Raw genomic sequence first — 9,251 nt, forward strand, 5'->3', positions numbered from 1 at the left:
GAGCAGTCAAAGCTCTGCCCTCTTTTGGAAAGGGGGTTGGGAGCAGCAGCTCATTTGCATTTAAAGGGACACACAAAAAGATGTGTTTTTGCTCACACCCAAATAGGGGCAAATTTGACAAGCTATAATAAATGATCTGTGGGGTATTTTGTGCTGAAACTTCACAGACACATTCTGGGGACACCAGAGACTTATATTACATCTTGTGAAAAGGGGCATAATAGCTCCCCTTTAAATGTGAGAAATGTAACTGATCTCCATTCAGTTTAGCCAGTCCCGCTGAAACAGTCACACAAAAATACATCTTGTTTATGAGAAAGTGACACACATGGCTATTTTGTGATATTTAAAGAGATTAAGGTCTAAGTGAATCTGCAGCTTTAAAGAAATTGTCATAAAAAAAAAAAAAAAAATTAAGCTCATTTATTCTACAAGATAAACTTGGAACACTTGTCACTTGCATGATATGTAGTTTCATGGAAAATGAGCTGAGATATAGTTGATAGTGTTCCCATCCCATACTTCTGTTCTGTGAGTAATGGCCACAGCTAATCATAATTTTAAAAGTGAATCATATGGTGTTTAGCCAATTACATCAGATGGCAACATTGTTTTATGCTGACATTACATTTCAGTTGTATTTTCAGTGTTTCAACAAAAGTGATTTAGAATCAACATCACATTGTGACATTGATCTGACAATATTACCAATGATTCTTTTTTGTTAATTTCAGCGTTGATTCAACAGCAGTGATGTAGAATAAACATCACAATGTAACATTGATTCAGCAATATTACCAATGATTCTTTTTGTTAATTTCAGTGATTCAAAAGCAGTGATGTAGAATCAACATCGTAGTGTAATGTTGAGTTTCCATGAGCTCTACATATAAAGAGAGAAAGAATGAAGAAAACAAACAAAAAAAAAAACAAAACAAAACTGAAAGCAATATACATGTAGATTAAAGGGTTAGTTCACCCAAAAATGAAAATTCTGTCATTAATTACTCACCCTCGTGCCGTTTTACACCCGTAAGACCTTCGTTGATCTTCGGAACACAAATTAAGATATTTTTGTTTAAATCCGATGGCTCCGTGAGGCTTACATAGGGAGCAATGACATTTCCTCTCTCAAGATCCAGAAAAGTACTAAAAACATATTTAAATCAGTTCATGTGAGTACTGTAACTAGTCCACTCTTACTTCCAACAAGGGTGACCAAAAAAAACAAAACAAACTAATATAATCAGGGAGAAGAAAACTTCATAAATCACAAAAAAGATCATTTATTTATACAAATGAAGCAATGAATACAACAAGATACATGTGACAAAAGTTCCTTCCCCCCGCAAAAAAGATATTACTAACCAGCCAACCCTCTCTGGATCCCAACACAAACCAGCTTCCTTACACAGAACGATTTGAAAGAAAGAATAAAGTAAAATAAGCAAAACTCCAAAAATCATATTAAATAAATACAATACTCAAAAAAACACTCAAATAATTACACTGCAAACATAAACCTCATGCAAAAGAATAGTTCATGTGTTGTAGAGCATCAATCTGATTTAGGGAATATAAAGGTTGGCTGGCAACACGAGGCTGGGAAGTGATACAAACAAAGAGAAAAAGATAAAAAAAAAAAAAAATACAAAAAAAACCCCCGCTAGCCAGTCCAGTTCATACAAGAATCATAAACTTTAATTGCGCTGGAGGCATACAGCGCGCACACGCAAGGACGGGCTAGCGAGAAAAAAAACAAAAACAAACCTAGGAGGAACAGCGATCAACTAAACCTAATATGAAAATAAACAAAAACACAATTAACAATACTGCACATAATCACATTTTTCTTTAATATCATTAAAAATAATAAAATCAAACCACTTAAATATTATAAATACCCTCTCTGATTACCTGCAACACAGCCACGAACCACGGACTAATATCCGAGATCAAACGAGGACGGCCGTGACCAGCAGCTGCTAAATCCATGATGTTTACACCTACATTAAAAACATCACACCCTTTAGTAAAACACCACTTTGTAGAAATAAACATAGATATTCATTTAGCCTACCTATTCCCCCAAACAGTGTCCATACATAAACCAACACGGAAGCGGTACCAGGCAGCACAATGTTTACATCTGCATTTAAAACATAGCGCCCCGATTTAATAAAGCAAGGCTTTGTGAACATAAAACAAAGTTAAGATCCACTTAGCCTACCTACTCATTCAGACCATATCCGTGCACAAACACCACTACGAGGCAACACGCTTCCACACAAAAGATCGGACCCCATCTCCAGGTACCCTTCTAGGTGCCTGCTTAAAAACCCACCAATTACCTACTTGGCCACGCCCTTTAATAGATGTAATCACCTCGCCGGCTACAGTACAGTGGTTCAATATTAATATAAAGCGACGAGAATATTTTGGTGCGCCAAAAAAACAAAATAACGACTTATTTAGTGATGGCCGATTTCAAAACACTGCTTCAGGAAGATTCGGAGCATAATGAATCAGCGTGTCGAATCATGATTCGGATCGCGTGTCAAACCGCCAAACTGCTGAAATCACGTGACTTTGGCTCTCCGAACTGCGGATTCGACACGCTGATTCATTACGCTCCGAAGCTTCCTGAAGCAGTGTTTTGAAATCGGCCGTCACTAAATAATTCGTTTTTTTTTTTTTTTTTTTTTTTTTTTTGGCGCACCAAAAATATTCTCGTCACTTTATAATATTAATATTGAACCACTGTACTCATATGAACTGATTTAAATATGTTTTTAGTACCTTTATGGATCATGAGAGAGGAAATGTCATTGCTCCCTATGTAGGCCTCACGGAGCCATCGGATTTAAACAAAAATATCTCAATTTGCGTTCCGAAGATTAACGAAGGTCTTACGAGTGTAAAACGGCATGAGGGTGAGTAATAAATGACAGAATTTTCATTTTTGGGTGAACTAACCCTTTAAGCACATTAAGTATTGTATATAACTGTATAAATATAAATATATGTGTTTACATGATAGTTATTCTATTGCTATCAAATCACAATTATTTATATCAAATCAAGTCAAAATTTATTTATAAATTACCTTAAAAACACAGTGTCCCAAAGTGCTGTACAAGTTCAAAGGGATTAGATAAAACAATAAAATACAAGAAAAGAAATAATACAATATAAAACACAATAAGATAGGGGGAAAGAGATAATACCATATAAACAAGAGAAAGATAATAATAATAATAATAATAATATTAATAATGAGTTTTAAACAACTTACAGAGGTAGACAATCTGATATACATTAGTAAACCATTCCAAAACTTTGGAGCAGCAACTGAAAAAGTGCGATCTCCTTTACTTTTTATCCTTATGGCATAGACACCATAGGATAATTATCTGTAGAAACAGGTAGATAGTGAAAAGGAATAAAAGTTGTTGGGTTGTACTGCAAATTGTGTTAATTTCAGCTGGAAACAGGTGTGCTTTTTCAGTTTTGCAGAAATGTAGGTAGTAGAATATTTTTCCAATGAGCCCATGTTGGATTTTCCTCACATTGTAGCAATACAAGTTTGTTAAATTGTTAAATTCAATGAATCTGATTCATTTAGAAGTTTATGTCAAAATGTTAGATAAGAAAACAGAAGAATGCACTGGTTCATTTTGCTGAGAGTAGCACCAGCCCTCGCAAAACATCTTTCCAACAACAGATGGCGCCATTCAACCTTCTTCTGATGGTTTCCTCCTGTAATAGTGCATTACGTCATGAAATAGGCCACAGAGCTCATGCACTTGCCACATTGTGTTTTCCCATGCAAAGTGAGAAAGCAGAGAGGTTGGAGATCCCAGTGCTGAAGGTATCAGGGGTAGTGACATTTCAGCGTGAGCCACAGCAGTTGTGTTTGGGTGGCATCTTGAAGACATCTGGAGCTCTTGTGCCATTTGATTAAAGAGCACATCCAAAAGAAAACCTCAGAGAAGCCGCTTCACACTTTCAGACGTCTCTTGTTTTCACAAAGCCGTGCGTCTCTCAAAATCTGATGTTCTCAGCCAGCAATGAAACCTCTTCATCTTCCCATCTTGGTCTTGTACATCAATACCTTGGCTAGATTGCTGCTCGTAGAGGCACAAGGGCTGAATTGCTGTAGCAGTAGATTCACAGAAGTGTCTCATTCATCATGTCGCCCCTCTGGTCAAATCAAATGTATCCCGCAGCACGCTGAAATATATCTTTTCTCGGCCCACATAGAGGCGGATCAGATAGACGAGGCAGTGCTTAGCGAGGGTCAGGGGCCGATCGAGAGTCAGACGAGGATGACGCTTGACACAACAGATTATGTAGACGTTCGTAGGGTCTGTGTCTCTCTTGTTAAGTCAGGAACATGACTGTCAGTCCGATTATGAATGTAACAGTGCCTTGAATATCTCTGCATCTCTTCTTTTACCTGAAGTAATACTTTAGAAGTTTCCAGTGTTGGCAGTCCTGTTAAAAAGTATATTGTGGCAGAATATCCCATTGTGACTCACCAGTTGTTAAGTGTGTTAGTGGACAGACTCAGTCGTTAGGTTTGTGCTCCTCTCTGACTGTCAAAGACTAGAATCTGGAAATAGTCTTTATGTGTGTTGAGTTCAGCCTTTAAATGTTTCAGCTAGCTGTTAAGTGTGTTCCCAGCTTTAGAAGACTAATTCATTCGTCTGGCTCAGAGATCAGCGCTGTCGTCTGGTGTCTGGAAGAAGTGTTAATTTTGTGTGGTTTAATCTGCCAGAATTCTTTATTATGGTGTTTGTTGTTATGGTCATTCCTGCAAAGCCATTTGAACTCTGTAGATTTTTTAGGGAAGTATTTCTATACAGTAAATATCTGACTTACATAATTCTGCTCTGGTCAAGTTACAGACTTTATTCATTATAATAAATAAATAAATTGAGTCATTTCTTAGAGAAGGATTGACTGATCGCTTAAGTCCACCATACATTACAAGATATTTGGTGCAATTTTGGATCAATTTCCCCCCTTCTGACAATCCTAGGTAAAGTCCTGACTATCTTGATCGTTCTACAGATTATCTTATCAGATTTTCCTGTGGTGTGAGGTGTGTTAAGTGTGACTGAATCTGCTTGGAAGAACGCCAGAACCACCCTGATCTCAAATCGTACATATTCAACATGCGCACACTCTGGGGATTATCACATGAAACGAAACAATACCCAATCAGAAAGTGAGCTGATGGAAGACTTGCGCTGTAACATGTAAATTCCATGTTTACACCATCTCCACAACTTAATCTTAACATTTTTCTTTTTTTTTTTTTTTGACGCAAATGTTCTGTAAAAAGTAGTCCATACACTATAAGTGCCATTTCTTCTTGCCGGTCATCTGCCATGTTTGTTTACTCTAAAGTCACGTTTGATGCGAGAGATTTTGCAAGATTTCCTGTGTTCACAGACAGGACTCTGGTTGTTTGTGAATGGAATCTGTTAGTGTGTGGTTTACTTTCCTAGTCACATCTTGGCACTCCACACACTAGAGGAACAAAATGGTTAAATCTATGATTTCTTATCATCATGTTTGTGGTCTCTCACATTTCGGAAATCTTATAAGATTTTAAAAATCTTTTAGTGTGGCCCAACTTTACATGAGGATGTATTTTTGACCTTATGATTAGACTGATTGTCATTGTATTAAACAGGATGAGTGTTTTAGAGAGACACAAGCCAACAAAAATCACAAAACATCCTTGAATTCATCAGCTCCATTGATACTAGGGATCCACCGATTCAAGTAATAAGAAAAGTGCTAAATTACCTAATAAACTGTATACCTCATTTAGGGCTGTGACGGTCGGCATGACAACCGCGCCACCGCGGTCGTGGAGTGTCACCGGCGGTAGTGTGGCGTGTATATAATATATAATCTCAAAGGTCGCGTTAACCAACAATTTTCCGTCATTGATGGAATTTTTTTTTAGCAGTGACGGAAAAAATCTGCAGCCTGTCCGTCATTTTGGCAGATTATGTAACTTGTAACTGTAATTCCCACCCCTGTCCAGTTGGTGGTGAGTGCGCTCCAGTGTGGCAGCAGAGCAGAGCGCGAGTTCAGTCTCCAGAATAAAATGAAAACGTTGCGTTTGATTACACACACCCAGTTTGTCCATTTTATTATATATTATATTATAATACTTATGCTTACATAATTAAGTTTCTAATCCATTTTCTTTTAAATAGTTTGTTTTAATTTTTCTTGCTGCTGACTATAAGTTTATGGTCAACGAATGGCTTTTCTGAGGTATACGTGACATTGTTTACAACACTGATTGAACTGACGTGATACAGATTTCGGTAAGCTACTGTATCTTTCAACATATTTTTTTGATATTCATTCATGTTTATTTCCTTCTGTGAAGTAGTAAAGAGGAAGAGATGATCGTGTTCACTCACGATCCTCAAAAAGTGTTGAGATGAGATAAAAGTTGAAAACTGAAAAGTGACGCAGACTTTGTTTCACTTTTTTCATAATACTTTCTTTTCATAATATAAATAAATGCATAGCCTAGGCCTATTTGTTTATCCTATAAGTTTGTGAATAAACATGAAAATGTGGACGAAATCAGAAGCTATTAAATGTCTTATAATTAAAATATAAAATTAAAATGATGCAGCAACATATGATAGATAGGACAGAACAAAAAAATGCTATTAACAATCTTTCATTGTGCAAAAGTATTATAATATGAACGGCTCCCATACAGAGCGGCACAAAGCGCTTATGCGCATCCCGTGGTCAGAATGATGCGCTTGAAGCACCATGGAGTCACATCGCGCAACGGCAGCGCTCCGCATTGAAAAGTTCAAAGCACAAAGTGAAGATATATGGATTCGTATTGTATTACCAGTATCTTGATTAAGTATAATAATAGAAACATCGATTCATCTTGGAGAATTTCAGTGTGTTGACTGTCGTAACCGAACGCGACACACAGTCTGAATGCTGAATGGAGAATGACTGACAGCCGGGAGGCATTTACGTGAACTTTAATTTAACGACTTAAATATTTATCTGTACCTCAAATTAAACTATGGAATGGCTTCAGAACACTTGGAATATAGTGCACATAAACTTTATGGTGCTTTTTAATGTTTTTGTGCCTTTTGTGGAGCTTAACAATAACACAGAATAGTACACGCACAGTATCGGATTTGGATTGGTCCCGTCCGGCCGATACCCGATCCGGCAAAAATGGCAGTATCGGAGCCGATACCGATCTGAATATCGGATCGGTGCATCCCTAATTGATACTGACTGATGTTCAGGGTTGTGGACTCGAGTTGTAACTCGACTTAGACATTGACATGGACTTGACCCGGACTTGACCCCATTGAATTAGAAAACTTTTTAATTTGCTTCATTCTGAGCAAAAACTGGCTCCAACGTTGCAAGGTCTCCTCCTGGGAACCAAAAGGTTCCCACAGTCATATTTCCCGCAGTCAACTGCACAGATGCAGTTGTAACCTAAGCAATTTATTTGTGCATTCAACATTTTTAATTTACCGTTTACTGGTTTACTCTTAACTATTTTCTCTGTGAATATATTTTAAAATGTAATTTATTCCTGAGATGCAAAGCATTCAGCATCATTATTCCAGTATTCAGTGTCACATGATCCTTCAGAAATCATTCTATGATTTTCTAATCAAGAAACATTTCTTATTTCTATTGTGCAGCTTCATATTTTTGTGGAAACCATGATACATTTTATTTTTCAGGATTCTTTTATTAGAAAGTTCAAAAGGACAGCATTTATTTGAAATAGAAATACATGATAAATGTCTTTACTGTCACTTTTATATAAAATAACTCATTAAAAAAAATCATACTGACCCCAAACTTTTGAATTCTTCACGTTATGTGTGTTGAGGAGAGTGCACTGCTACTAAATTAAGTGATCAGACACACCATGTTCACCTGCTGCACCAGAAAACAGCTGAAAGGAAGATCACAGAATTAAGGAAACTCTTTTCACACCAGACAAGAAACCAGCAACCACTCCAAAAACCTTAGCAACCGCATAGCAATGACCGATCAGGCGAAGCACAACTCAAAACACCTTTAGCAAATGTAAAGCATGTCTTGTTACATGTTAAACTATAAACACAGTTGTATGCTAAAGTTTGGGCACCACTGATTATTTCAGTTTATAATCTGCTGGGCTTTCGAAGCATCAACTTCATTTGGGTATAATTTATACCTTATGGAAACAGTAAGATTTCAGTTCTGAAATAACATTTATTGAATCAACTGAAACAACACAATGTGAGTCATAACAAAAACAGACAGGTGCAAAAATTTGGGCACCCCAATGGAATTATCACATCAATATTTAGTAGAGCCTCCTTTTGCTGAAGTAACAGCCTGTAGTCGCTTCTTACAGCCACTGATAATTTCCTGAATTCTGGCTGCAAGTATTTTGGACCATTCTTCCTTGCAAAATGTCTCCAGTTCAGTCAGGTTTGTGGACAGCCTGCTTCAAATCATTCCATAGATTTTTGATGATATTCAAGTCTGGGGACTGGGATGACCATTCTAGAACGTTGTATCTGTATCTGTGCATGCATTCCTTGGTAGATTTGGAACAATGCTTTGGATCATTGTCCTGCTGAAACAATCAACCCTGGCGTAACTTCAACCTCTTGACTGATTCTTGAACATTTTTCTTAAGAATCTACTGATTCTGGGTGGAATCCATGCGACCCTCAACTTTGACTAGGTTTTTAGTACCTGTGCTTGCCACACAGCCCCATAGTATGATGGACCTTCCACCAAATTTTACAGTAGGGAGCAGGTTCTTCTCCTTGAACGCTGTGTTCTTTTTCCACCATACAATGCGCTTCTGGTTATGACCAAATCTTAGTTTCATCTATTTACAACACATTATTCCAAAATAATTCTGACTTGTCTAGATGAACCTTTGCATACCTCAAATGACTCTGCTTGTTGGCAGTATGCAGAAAAGACTTTTTCTGCATCACCCTTCCACTGAACTGTTTCTTGTGCAAAGTATGCTGGACTGGAACGATGTACAATGGCACCATCAGCAGCAAGATGTTCTTGGAGCTCATTGGAGGTAGTCTGTGGTTTGTCTTTAACTATTCTAACCATTCTTTGCCTTTGCCTTTCAGATATTTTTCTTGGCCTACCACATCTTTCCTTCACAAGGACTGTTCCTCTGGCCCTCCATT

At 37.4% G+C, this 9,251-nt stretch overlaps 1 long non-coding RNA gene across 1 annotated transcript; it reads right to left on the reverse strand.

The window, feature by feature from the left end:
- Positions 1–1,266: 1,266 nt before the first annotated feature.
- LOC127516528 (uncharacterized) lies at positions 1,267–2,360 on the reverse strand. The gene is made up of 2 exons (XR_007931006.1): positions 2,081–2,360; positions 1,267–2,006 (listed from the first exon to the last, which is right to left on the reverse strand). It is a non-coding gene; the product is annotated as an uncharacterized LOC127516528 (long non-coding RNA).
- Positions 2,361–9,251: the final 6,891 nt, after the last annotated feature.

Source organism: Ctenopharyngodon idella, chromosome 7 (assembly GCF_019924925.1).
Source record: "Ctenopharyngodon idella isolate HZGC_01 chromosome 7, HZGC01, whole genome shotgun sequence".
In the NCBI taxonomy this organism is placed as follows: domain Eukaryota; kingdom Metazoa; phylum Chordata; class Actinopteri; order Cypriniformes; family Xenocyprididae; genus Ctenopharyngodon; species Ctenopharyngodon idella.